The sequence below is a fragment of the Chionomys nivalis genome, chromosome 16 (assembly GCF_950005125.1).
Source record: "Chionomys nivalis chromosome 16, mChiNiv1.1, whole genome shotgun sequence".
In the NCBI taxonomy this organism is placed as follows: domain Eukaryota; kingdom Metazoa; phylum Chordata; class Mammalia; order Rodentia; family Cricetidae; genus Chionomys; species Chionomys nivalis.
In genome coordinates this window covers 31,561,537-31,575,425 of record NC_080101.1, presented here as the reverse complement: position 1 = coordinate 31,575,425, position 13,889 = coordinate 31,561,537, and the positions used below count along the sequence as shown (strand labels likewise).

The 13,889-nt window shown below is 35.8% G+C and overlaps 1 protein-coding gene across 4 annotated transcripts in view; it reads right to left on the bottom strand.

Annotated features, from left to right (window-relative positions):
• Lingo2 (leucine rich repeat and Ig domain containing 2) overlaps positions 1-13,889 on the bottom strand; it is a 1,034,729-nt gene that overhangs the window by 595,740 nt on the left and 425,100 nt on the right. For 3 of the 4 annotated variants that reach the window (XM_057791061.1, XM_057791059.1, XM_057791060.1), the window contains one exon: positions 10,438-10,518. The gene's annotated coding sequence lies outside the window, so the exon portion shown is untranslated. Of the gene's footprint in view, positions 1-10,437; positions 10,519-13,889 lie in introns of those variants that run through there. The other variant, XM_057791063.1, reaches the window with a different exon arrangement.

Sequence of the window (13,889 nt, the reverse complement as noted above, 5' to 3'; positions counted from 1 at the left end):
GAAGCATTGAGGGAATTATATAGGGACAACAGGAAAGTCCATTTCTGTAGGCTTAATTCAGAATATGCTGCCCATTAAACGTATATGTATTCCTTAATGCCTCATTCTCCCTAATATCTCATTGCCTCAATAGCTAGATGCATTATTAATTCAGGATTCCTGTGCCGTAATGGATCCAAGAATAAAGTGGACATGAGAATAAGGCAGTTGGAATTTGCTATACAAGGACAGATGAAAAAAAACACATATCTCCTGGGCCCTTGGTTAAAGCATTGTGTTCTATCTCTCCCCCTCCCGGTTCATTATCTGAGCAGTGATAGCAGGCCATGTTTATAACAAGGCCAGATTGTTGGTACAGGACGGGCCACCTGTAGTTGGAATGAAATTGTTTTTTGGGTAAACCTTTCTGTTCTTGATAAGAGGATGCTGATATAAAAATCAATCTTCTAACAAATTCTAGGACAAGTTATTTCTCCAGATTTTAGTCCATCCATGTAACTGGACGTGAATAAAATCCTTACCCTTTCTGGGTCCATACACAATCTGGTCCCTCACAATTAAATGTTAATCACTTATCCTGCAGTAAAGTTCATCCCATTCATGAGTCACTAAGCCTGTCTGTGTACTGAACTCACTGGCTCTGTGTAATCAAATTTCCTTTCTGTTGTCACTGGCCAGAAGTTTGATTCTGTTACTAAAAGCATTATATATATATATATATATAATATATATATATATATATGTGTGTGTGTGTGTGTGTGTGATTATTTACTATTATTATGTTATTAAAAGCATAAATTCACCACCGCACATTTATCTGATTATAATGTATAAAACCACGAAGCCAAAGGCATGAGAATTTTTTATGTAAAATACCTCCACTTTGGAGAATTTAAGAGGTCTTAAAATAGGATCAAATCTCAAAACTAGGCTAAATAAGGCAGCTAATTCTGTCTAGAACAAAATGGGGGTAACATCTCTTAATGATAAATGGAAAAACATGTGAAGGCATAAAGCAGTGATGTGCAGATTTTTAAATTTGTGGCTCTGTGTAAACTTCGCTGTGCCGTGGAGGACCAGCATTCATGAGACAAGAGAGGAGGGGTGAGGGAAGATATTTTTAACAAAGTCATCAAGGCACTCATGAGGATGGCATATTTTCCATGAACATGCAGCATAACTTGGTACTCTGTTCAAACACCACGCAGCATAATGGAAATGACACTTTCAGAATACTGATTCTCTCACGGGGAACTCACCAGTGAACTAGGAAAAGATCACAGGCTCTGACAGCTGATTGGTGAATTAATTAGGTGCTGAACTCTGCTAATGCTTCTGTAAATTACATGTGGGGCATGTACTGAGAGACAGAGCGATTCCAAGGACGCTAGGTGTCACACAACAGCAGGATAAAATGTAATCAGAATCCAGAGGGAGGCCTGATGCAATAAGTTTTGTGGAGACCTGCTGAGATTAATCTTACTGATATTCCTTTCTGAGGGGAAATTTACATGGGGTAGCAAAATTATTTAGCATCCAGGGGGAATGGAACTCAGGCTATATTATTTCTCTCCAGAGTTTTCCCGATGCAAGTCTAAGGAGTTCATCCTCATCAACTTCCCAGCAACCTCTTTAGGGGATCCTCCCTTTGTGTATGAGCAAGTGACTGGAAACTTTGAAGAGGGCACAGAAAGGACTGCACATGGCTTCACGGCGACATCTTCACTGTTCTTGTTGAATACAGATTCTCACTAAATACTCTATGTCTGGAATATAGATTAATGGTATATAAATTGCTGAGCACTTATGACGCTCTGGGTTTAATCCTTAGGACCATAAGAAGAAAAGAGACATTCTTTATTGCTGATCTTCATTGTTAAATATCCCTTGGTAATTGATTTATCAATTAAGACTTCTTGAGCATGTTAGGCAGATTTTCATAATTTTGATAAATATCTGAGAGATTTTTTAAGGAAAAAAACATATTTTGCATCTTAACTTGCATGCTTAGCTATCCAAATTGCTTTGAACCTGGGATGAGGTAGACTATTATGGTGGGGAAGGCATAGCTGCTTTCCTGACAGTGGCAAAAACAGAGTCAGACTGAGAGAGAGGCAAGTAGTAAATATTTTTTCAAGACACGCTCCCACTGACATCTTCCCAACAGGGCTAATTTCCTAAAGATTGCATTGTCTTCCAAATTCAGCACTCACTTCTGGACCCAAGCTTTTAACATGTGTACCTAATGGTGATGTTTCGTGTTCAAACTACAACTTTGGAAAAAGCATTTCATCTCTCTGTCTTTAGTTTATTTATCTGCCAACTGGTAATATTCAGAGCATTTATTTCCTAATAGTATAGTGAGTATAAGTACATAAATCTTAAATATTGCCTAAAACACAGTAATTATTATAAGTCAAAAATCATCTCTAATAATATAAATGAACTAAAAAAGGAGAGTCCTTCCTTGAAAAAAATCAACCTGTAAGAAACTGAAAAATACATTATTGTCAGCACTTGGTGTATCACAGAATTATGAGGATTTATAATCTATCTACTTGTCTTTCCCATCACTTCCATAACTGGAAAAAAACATGGAGGTAAATACAAGCTAAGAAGTTTATATTTCAGATAAAACAAAAATATCTTATAAATACATCCCAAGACTCTCGTGACAAACAGGTCATGTCTCAGCCTGTCAGACTACAGTTACGTCTTGGTTAGCTGCTTTATTTTCCCTGAAGAGATAGCATGAAGGAAGCAAAACCCAGTTACACCAATTTTATTCTTACCACATCAAGACAGTAGGGATGGGTAAAGAGGATACAACTCAAATCCTGACTAAACTCTTTGCTTTCAATTCTTCAAAATGTTTATCCGTAATATTTTAACATCCTTGACCAAAAAGCTTGGATTTCCGAAGATAAAAATGGGCATAGAGTAAAAACATGTAAAACATGTTAAAATTTCAGTTTCTTTTTCTTTCCTGTTGCTATACAGTGTATATAATTACTGAGTCATAATAAGTGCCCTGCTCATGGTGTGGGACACATAAGATGTGGATCAGCATTGATGGAAGAATAAACTTGAAAGTATACAGCGTGAGGTATTTAAACTCTTTGTTCTGATAGAAAAGACTGCAAAAAAGAAAGAAAGAAAGAAAAAGAAACATAATGGCTGCCCACAGGTATCAAGAGACACTAGATTAACAAACGTCAGACACAAAATATTATATTTTGCTTTCTTTCCCAAAAGATTTTGGTGACTGGCTAAGTTGTTTTTGCTGAAAAATAAAAATAGTAAAAAAAACATTTTAAAATATATTCAATGTGTCCATAGGCTTAGTTAGTTCCTACTAGAAGTGCGGCAAGGCTTGGAGCCCAGGGATGCCTTCATTGGGACACAGGTCATCTCTAAGGAAGCTGTCCCTGTGAAACAATGTCAAAGGGAGAGGCTGCTGCTTTCATGTTTAATAGTCTTTTAAAGCGTAAATGCCGGTACAGCGAATTGTGATAAACAGGCATGGAAGAATGCCTAGATTAAAAAGCATGAGAGCCTTTACGTTCATTCTTAATTTAATCCCAATTTGCTCATTTTCATTTACTCAAGTTCAATGCTTTTAAGAAAAGTATAGGTTAGACAGGAAAACCTGGGGAATAAGATTTGGTTAGTTTGCATTTAGACTTAAGATGAAAAGAACAATGTAGTAGTTGCAAAGAAGACTGAGCACCAGCAAAGAAGCCACCCTTGTTGGTCAGTGTCTTGGGGAGAGCATGGAGTCATGCCAACATGCCTGATTTTCAATGGCACCCTGGAGTCTCTCCAGGATGGCGCCTCTAGTCTCTCCTTGGAGGCTAGGATTTTTTTTTCCCTTTGCACATTTTTTTTTTTCTGCAGAGTCTGCACAGACAGTGTGTTTTAAGTTTCAGCTTAAAATAAAATAGGCATGTGGGGCTTTCCCTGACAATACAACTTAAATCAGCACCTCTGCTTCTCACCTTGTTTCACTTCTTAGCTTTTATTATTGCTGAGAATTTTCTTTCACATATTATATTATTAATACATGCCCTATATGACCCACTTAGGGCACAAAGCCTATGACAAGTATTGTATCTGCTTATGCTACATATGAGTAATCAGAGAACATAAATTATACTCAGTCAAGATTGAATGAATACAAGCATGAATATGTGTTTTAGAAGGTCACGATGATGGCAAAATAAAAAAAGGGTTTCTTGTAAACATTGTATTTTAATATTGATTACAGCATTTATAAAGAATATACTCTAATATCCTGAGATCACTATATTTTTTCTTCACATTGATACCATAAGAACTGAAGAGAAAGATATCATCAAATACACATACAGTCTAAGTACAAGGTAATTGGATTCACATCTGGATTGATTTTAGAGCAGTTAGGCTTCACTACTTTATGTGGGATTTCCCTCTGCATACTATGATTACTATTAATGAATAAAGAAAACTGACTTGGCCTGTTGATAGGGCAGAACTTAGGTAAGCAGGAAAAACTAAGCTGAATGCTGGGATAAAGAAGGGCGGAGTCAGAGAGACGCCATGGAGCCACCAGTGGAGATAGACATGCTGAAATTTTGCTGGTAAGCCATGACCTAATGGTGATATACAGATTAATAGAAATGGATTAAATTAATATGTAAGAGTTAGCCATTAAGAAGCTAGAGCTAATGGGTCCAACAGTTGTTTAAATGATATAGTTTCTGTATGATTATTTCGGGTCTAAACTAGTTGGGCAGCCCGGAACCAACAAGCAGCGGCCTCTCTACTACAACTATTTTGACTAAATTTGGATGTAGTTAACATGCTAAGTAGTAGATTTTTTTTCTTCTGTGTTTCTTAGAACCCTCCACACACATGTATGTAATTGATCCACTAGGGTTATACGTCATAGGCAATCAATTGTCAGAGAACCCTTGCTGGGTGTGTAATCAAACTGGAGGAAAATATGTGCAATGGCTTTCTTAGTGGGATCACCTTCTGAAGAATAGAGAAACCCACACATTAAAATAGTTAATTCAGGAATGAGTTTCTGGTATCTATAACACAAACCAATATTAGTTGAGGCCATTGATATAATCTGTGTCTCAGTGAAAGTGTTTCTTTAAAGAAAACACAAAGACTTTAATGTCTTATTTAAGCAATTGATAAAAATCTTACCTATATAGATGAATGAAAGGAAGCCACAAAATGTAGGCAATCATCTGCAAATATTTATCTTGTAACTATAGTGTTGATCACTACTGACTCTAAGAAATGTTGATAAATATATACTAGGATGAACATTAAAGCTCACATATTTTATCTTCATAATTAAAGACAAAACCATAGATTTTTAAGCATGTACACTTTGGGAATCTCTATGATACTGAGATATACAATCAGAGGGTATAACCTAGACAGGCTTCCAGTATAGCCATGAAGAGAATACAAAGGAAAATCCAAACTGATGCTAACATATTCTTTAGAAATAAATGATTTTATTCAATACATGAAAACAGTCTAATTAAAAGGCCTACATCTTGTCTTGAGCAAAGCCCCGGATGACTAAAAATAATAAAGTATTCATAAGCGATTTAAATTTATGCTGTAAATTGAACTAATGGGAAACTAATTCCTGGGATCTAATTCAAGGCTATAGAAATAGCAAAGCATGTAGTTCATGACAGATTATAAGTTATCATTTACACACTACTAGTTACTAACTAGTCTTCAGATGTCATTGAATAAAGAGTCGCTGTTGCCCCTTTGCAGGTTCATAAATTAAATCTGAGACCTGGATTATAATCAATACTACATTCTGCCTTAATTTGTGCAGTTCATGTCAGGTAGATGGTTAAAGTCATGGAAAGACTCTCCCATAATTTATTTGCATACTATTTTACAGATGAATTAACGTTTATCCCAATAATTAATAGAATTAAAAGAATTCTACCATTTTTCTACATGATATTTCTTAAAGGTTTTCTTAAAATGAAGATAGTGTGGACCATCAAAAACCACCATGAAATTAGATGAAATGATGTAATGGCTCATGTAAATGTTACTTCTCTGCATAAAAGACTATGATGTAATGGCAGATTTCTGAGATAACGAGCAACCAAATCCATTGTGAGAAGCAGGCTAAATATACGACAGAAACAGCTCCAAGCACCAACAAAGTGGCAAATACTTGTAAGGGCAACACTCAAGAGGACAAGACAGTATGCAGCCCAGCTAGGCAACACATTGATATACCGTTTTAAAAAACAGATTTCATCTATATCAGAATTTATATAGTTATATACAGTATATGTCAACTTTACATTGTATATGTACATTATATGTTAGATGCAGTGGGTAACTGTGTTGAAGACAAACTCCAATTTCACAGGATTTTTTTCTGCTTTTTATTTTGTTTTTTGTTCTGTACTTTTTGCTACTTAAAATAAACCCATATAATCCTATTTTAAAATCAAAACGAACCAATCAACCAACCACCAACCAGTCAAAGTTAAACAACAGCAAAACAAATAGTTCCATTCTGGATCATGCTTAAGTATTGTGTGACAAAAATTTTAACCTCCTCTAACTTGACGTTAACATATTTGCATAGAATATCCATCTTCTCAAACAATTTAGAATTCAGTATTGAACAAACAAGTAAACTTAATCTTTTGAAATTCACATTGCTTCATTATTGTGTTTGCTCTAAGAGTTTGATTTCAAACAAATGTACTTTTGTTATGTAGAATTTTCTCTTGTACACTCTTATACTAGATTTGCAAAAAAATATATATAGTTTTACAAACTGCTGTTAGACTTCTGATGAAAACAATGTTCAAACTAGGTCTGACCTGAAAACATCCTTCCTTTGGTGTGTCTTTCATACTACAAGAGAGTTCTAACAAGCTTTCAGTGAGAAAGCAGTCCACATTCCTATACAATTGTGACACCTACAAATAACATGGTCTAGAAGAGAAAAATATTACCAGAGGTGCAATAATGACACCATATCTCGGCAGTTACCAACAGCTCTCTATTTTTTTTTCTTTTTTTTTTTTTGTTTTTTTGTTTTTTTGAGACAGGGTTTCTCTGTGGTTTTGGAGCCTGTCCTGGAACTAGCTCTTGTAGACCAGGCTGGTCTTGAACTCACAGAGATCCGCCTGTCTCTGCCTCCCAAGTGCTGGGATTAAAGGTGTGCGCCACCACCACCTGGCTACCAACAGCTCTCTAATTGGACTTAAGGCCCACTCAACAAGAAAAAAATCATGTCTGGTACTGAAAACCTAGCCAACTATTTAGGATAGTGAGGTCATCATGGGGCTTAGAGAAAACCTATTAATGTCAAAGACTGGCATGATTCCTAACGTGCATTATAAAACTTACCTGATAACCATAAATGCAATCTCTCACCCCTCACCAAAGAAACTTCATTTTTCAGAATGCAGAGATCATTATAGAAACCCACAACTGGTCGAAATCAGAAGTCAATTGATTGCACGGTATCCAGACCCAGTGGGTATAGCCCCAGGACAACTTTTTCTCCAAAGGCTGAGGATGGCAGTGAGCTGATCTAATCTTAGAATGAGTCAGAAGATGTAGGATCTATCTTTTCATTTCTTTGTGATGCAAACTTTTATTAAAATGAAAGTTGTCAGTGCTGAAGGGATTTTCACGAGGTTTTGATATTTTTAAAACACCCCTTTACAAGCAAATGGAATTTTAATGTTCAAAATAATTTCTAATAATTTCATAAAGTAATAATATGCATTTCACTTTCAGCATGTCAAAATATAATATCCTTGCAAATATTTGCTATCAAGGCACATCGGAAAACAGTGAGTTTTTTTGTTTTCAGGATAAGAGATAGCTTTAAAATTTATGTAAATTCAAACAAGAAGAAGAGGTTAATTTATCAGAATTCCTAAAACCCACAGTAAGCACTGTGAAAGAAGAGGCTAAGAAATATTTCAAGGAGTAATTGCGTTAGATGGTGTCTTTGAACCATTTCAAATTTAACATATTTAAGTGTCATTAAAATATTCTCTTCTGATTATAAGAACTTTGTAAATGACAGTTTATGAAGAACAAATTAGCAGTGTCTCTGAGTCTTTTCACGTAACTGTCAATTCTTCTATTACCCCATCCAAGAGAATATAATGGACATTATTGTAAACTGTGAGCTGTGTGTCTTGGTGTGATGCTTAAGTTTTGGAACTGTAAGCTTTAAATTTTAAGCCAGGTGGTGGTGGCGCACGCCTTTAATCCCAGCACAGGCAGAGTCAGGCGGATCTCTGTGAGTTCGAGGCCAGCCTGGTCTACAAGAGCTACGGAGAAACCCTGTCTCGAAAATCAAAAAAAAAAAAAAATAGATTTAAATTTTAGCAATGACATCAGCATTCTTGTACATTTCGTCTTCAAGGTTTCATGTTTTACTCCTGGACGAAGATTATTTTTTAAATATTCTTGTCCTTTCCTTTCCTTTAACTTCCCACTCTTCCTTCTTCCTGCCTTCCACAGTTTCTTTCCTTTCTTATTTAGGGCCGCATTTCTGCTCAGAAAACACACATTTCTGTGTCTGTTTCCTCTCCACCAAAGCCAGTTTCTTGTTTCTTTCTTTCTTTTTTTATTTTTTTTATTTTTTGAGACAGTGTTTCTCTGTAGCTTTGGAGCCTATCCTGGAACTAGCTCTTGTAGTCCAGGCTGGTCTCGAACTCACAGAGATCGGCCTGCCTCTGCCTCCCGAGTGCTGGGGTTAAAGGCGTGTGCCACCACCGCCCGGCTAAAAGCCAGTTTCTTATACTGCTATGTAGTTATGTATTTCTGTGTAATCACCATTTGAGGTAATTAGACCATCTGTAAATATATCATCCTTTCCTTGATATTTTATTGGTCTGAGATAAATGGTATGGGGTAGAAAGAAATTTTCTGTGAGTCCTGTATTTTGATATTCACAAGGGCAGAATTGGTAGCCTCATACATCTTTTCAGACTCAAGTGAATTTTATTCTCATCTAAATTTATTTTGTGTTTACTTTTCTAGATTTTTGACACAAGCCCTTACTATTGTAGTACTGTTGGACATGGAACTCACAATATTCCTACCTCAGGTTCTTGAGTACTAGGCTTATAGGCATGCAGCACCAATATTCCTCAGAGATGCCTTATTTTCCCACTAATCCTTATTTCCATACCCCTTTTCTTTCTTAGTTTAGGTGTACAGACAATGGGAGATTACAAAGGTTTCAGTCTAACATCAAACAACAGAAGAGAAGCACTCATTCATCCATGAAATTTTGATGCAGACATCATAAACAGAGCCAGGAGAGCTAGAAATGTGGGCAGGAGTTTCAGGAGATGGATACCTGCACTACACATCTATAAAACACGGAAGACGTAGCTACTAGAACTAATGAGGGGAAAGGGCAGGAGTAACCCAGTTTTAAATTTATATTTTCTCTGTAGACTCCTGCATACCCTGTATCAATAAACAAAGCATAAGCACTCATAAAGATCCATCTGCAGCTCTCAGACATCATACGCCACTTGGTTCCTTTTCAGACTTCCATATGATATATTTTGACCAAATTCCACCCATTCCCTCCCTGACACTTTCCTCTCCCATTTATGTGCTCTTCCTGTGTCTTTCTCTCTCCATTTTTAAAAGTCTCTGAGTCCACTTAGTTTTGCCTTATGTGCATGGGTACGGGACAATTTATAGATAGCCTTTTAGCATTTGTATGTGTGAAAAGAACCGTCTCTCACGCACCTAGAAACCATCAAACGTCAGTAGCTCCTCAGTTAGGGACTGGACTTCATGAGCTCTTTCCCATCTGTGCTGTCAGTTGCTATGGCTTGTCTGCAAATTTTGTGCCTGCAGCCAGAGCTGACAAGAGTGCATTGGTGTTATCACGTCCAACAAATGCTTCCTGTCAGATACTGACTACTTCTGACTCTTAGACTCTTTGCAGGCCTCTTTCATGACCATTCCCAGGTCTTGGGGGTAAAGGTCAGATAGAGCCACGTAGAGCTGATTACTTCACTTACTCTTATTTTCCGCACCTTGATCAATTGTGGAACTCTGTATTAATCAATAGATGAGGGTTGAGAGTTGCACTAATATATGGGTATGCTTAAAGACACTTGCCAAGAAGTTAGAAGACTTAAGTTCAGTCCCAAGTTCCTACATAATCAGAGGTAAAGTCAGAAGATACTCTTGCAAAATCCATAATTTAAAAAAATAAAAAGTAAGCAGAGTAAAACCCATGAATATGCTAGAATTTTCATAAAGGCACTAAGCAAATATAATCAGAATCCAAGTAGTTTGCAATACGTTCCATAAAATATAAGAGTTTAACAAGTTTTAAGATGGTATTCACTTTCATCCCCAAAACATATCTAAAATAAACTCAACATTTACCTCATATGTTTCAAAATTTGCAGAACAGCTTAGAAGTCCTTAAAGCTCATGATGCTGTCTTCCCGTGTCACTCGTCAATTCCTAGAAATAAAAAGAAGGCATAGAAATATTCAGAGCAATATATATCTTGGTACAATGACGGTGATTAGCCATAAAATTTTATTGTGATTCTACACTGCCACTTAAAAAGTGCTTCCCAGGGTAATGCTGTTATTATGGCTTTTGTTAAATTGCAAAATAGAGCGAGGGAAATTATATCTGTCTGGGACTTCCAAGATGCTCAAATAGAGTCCAGATTATAAAGTACCACAAAGAAAACCCACATTCAATCACATATATTTTCTTGAGAGTGATTGTTGTACTATGAAAACAAGCACTCATAATCGAAATGTTTTCTTACTCTACATACAGTAGTGTATAAATATTTTTCTAAATGAAGAAGAGGGTTCCCTGTTTAGGTTTTAGAATGATTACTTGAAGTAGATTTTTATCAGGAACTTTAATTCATGTCCCATAATTTCTCTATACAACATGCATAGTACACGAAAATACTAGTCATTGTTTTAAGAATTAATTCACTTGGTAATAGACACCCAGCACATGAGTTTGTCAGACAGATGGCTCTCATTCCCCTTGTTTATGAATCTTCTATAGGAAATTATGGAGTGTCAAGTAAGTATAACTGACAAAATGAAATGGTAGACATTAATCTGCAGTAAGACTCCAGTAATAATTTATATTTAGATTTTAGTTTTCTATAGGACCAATCATTTAAAAATACTTGCTAAAAGCAAATTAAAATGATAATTAAGATGTATTGAGTATCAGGGCATGGTGGCTCACGCCTTTAATCGCAGCACTCAGAAAGTAGAGGCAAGCTGCTCTTTAAAAAAAAATCAAAAACAGAAAAGATGCATGGAGTTTTTCTGGTGCCTTCTGTTACTTCTCTATCTCCACTCACATGAAAAAACTATTCTTTCTAGGAATGGCAACATGGTCAGTAAGTAAAGCTCCTTCTTCACAAACACAAAGACTTCAGTTCTAAAAAAAGAAAGTGTAGCTCCAAAGCTACAGAGAAACCCTGTCACTTAATAAAAAAAGTCAGGTGTCGCAGCACCTATCTGTGACTCCAGTTCCAGCAGCAAAGACTAGGGAGAGTAGGATCCCAGGGGTTTGCCAAAACAGCAAGTTCCAGAAAGGATCTCTAAGAGAACCTTGTCTGAAAAAAATAATGTAGATATCAGTAAGAAGAACACTATGGCATCTTTCTCTGGAATTTATATGGGCAGCTGGATGCTGGGGAGATGGTTTATTGTGTGAAAAGTATTAAACTTGCTGACAAGCACGGGGAACTCAGTTTGCATGCCTGATTCATCTAAGAACGATATATGCGCACAGCAAGACTTCTCAACAGTGTTATTGTGTTCTCTCTGATCTATATCAGCACACAATCTCTAAGTTGGAGTTTGCATGTTCCCGAAAAGGAATAAAAACTTTAGTTTGCAATGATATTTAAAGATCACAGAGCTAGGTGTGGTACCACACAGCTTTAATACCCAACGCTGAGATGGTTTAAATGGGAGGTTTGTACATTTGCGGCAAACGTGATAAACAATCAAATCTTGTCAAACATAAATAAAACAAAACAAAGAAATATTTTTGTTTGACATCTTTATTGTAGAAGAAATGTGTATTATATTTGCAATTTGCTGTCATGTTTTAACTTTTAATAAGCAGTCATTCTAATTTAGAAGCGTTATTGCTTGACACATATGAAAAATAGATTATGGCAATAAAATAAATAATATAAATGCAAAAGAAGCAATCAGACCACCACAGACATTAAACAAAAATTAAGTTAATAACACATAAAGTTTAAATGAGAAACACAAAACCATGTGAGATATGTTGGCATGACTGAAACAGGTATTGGTTTCTGAGTAGCAGTTGAGGAGTCTCAACAGAAATAAATTCGGATTACTGTGCTGACAATCGAATGTATTGTATAAGGAATACATCCCAAACTATAATTCCCAGGCAGTAAGTTAAAGCTGCCTGTGATGTTTTATCAGTCTGCAATACAGGATATGAGCAGGATAGAAGCCCATCCAGCAGGGAGTTCTTGGACATGTTATATGTGCATTAAGTACTTTCCACTAAGATGATTTCAGAAAAAGGAAAAAAAAAAGACAAATATACATCTTCAGAGTACAGAAGAGGAAAAATATGAAAATCTAGTTTCATAAGAATTGCTAGATGCAGTTTAACTGAGTTGGTTCAAAAACTACAATAAGAATAAACAGATTTAAAAATTTAGAAATTTGACAGAATGAAAAATTCAAAGTGAAGGCTAATACTTAAAATACAAAAAAATGAGGATTTAGTAGCCAGAAAATACCTCTGAAACATGAATAAGTTGAAATGTGTCCAAATACATTTGCGTGGTCAACAAAATCACACTTGAATTAGTTTCTTAAATAGGAAACTATGGTGAGTCAATTTCATGATCATGACCATGCTGTAGTGATGACGACACAAAGTATCATTTAAGAGGAGTGATATATGGTTCCAGCAATAACTTTAAAGATAATAGTTTTTAGATTGTTGCCAATCTAGACTTGGTTACTATTCAAACAAAAAGGACTCTATTTAGGAGTCTAGTGTTGTACAATTGAATTTCTATAATCAACACTATAAATTTTACTTATTTTTGAAGACAAAGTATAGAGTAATAATTATAGATAAGCAAAATGACATGTTACTCAAAATGTAGTGAATTAACTTTTTATGTTTATGGGAGTATGTTAAAGCATCTTTGAAAATAAATAAGAATGATCTCCCATCTCTTGTTTTTTTTTATTTTTATTCTTTTTTAATTAAAATTTCCACCTGCTCCCCGTTTCCCATTTCCCTCCCCTCCTCCCAAATAATGCCCCCTCCCCCCACATCCCTCCCCCTCCCCCCACTTCCCTCCCCCTCCCCCCACTCCTCTTCTCCTCCCCCCACATCACTCCCATCTCTTTTGAAGGGAAAAACACATAAAACACATATTGTAAGTGAATTACCCTTGGTTAAAGAGCATATAGCTATAAATTTTCATATATATATTCACAGTTGATTCAGAGGAAAATGATTTTTTGTTTTGAATGAACAGATTTTAAAAAATAAAACACAACATTCTTCTCTGTTCCACAAATAGATCTAACATTTCTCAGACTTTATTTCAAAATAGGAAAGCCAGAAGAATTTTATTTTTCATAGCAAAAATCTACTCTGGCCTCTTCTCTCAGATGGTGAAAATTACCTTATTATTGACATTTTCTTCACCATATTTATATTCTTGCACAGTAGTGTAGGGTGTACACAGAAAGAATGAAGATTCAGGGTTCACGACGGAAAGTGCATTCCTGAGACAATAGAGGAAGGCCAATAGCAAAGCAGCCTCTGAGGAG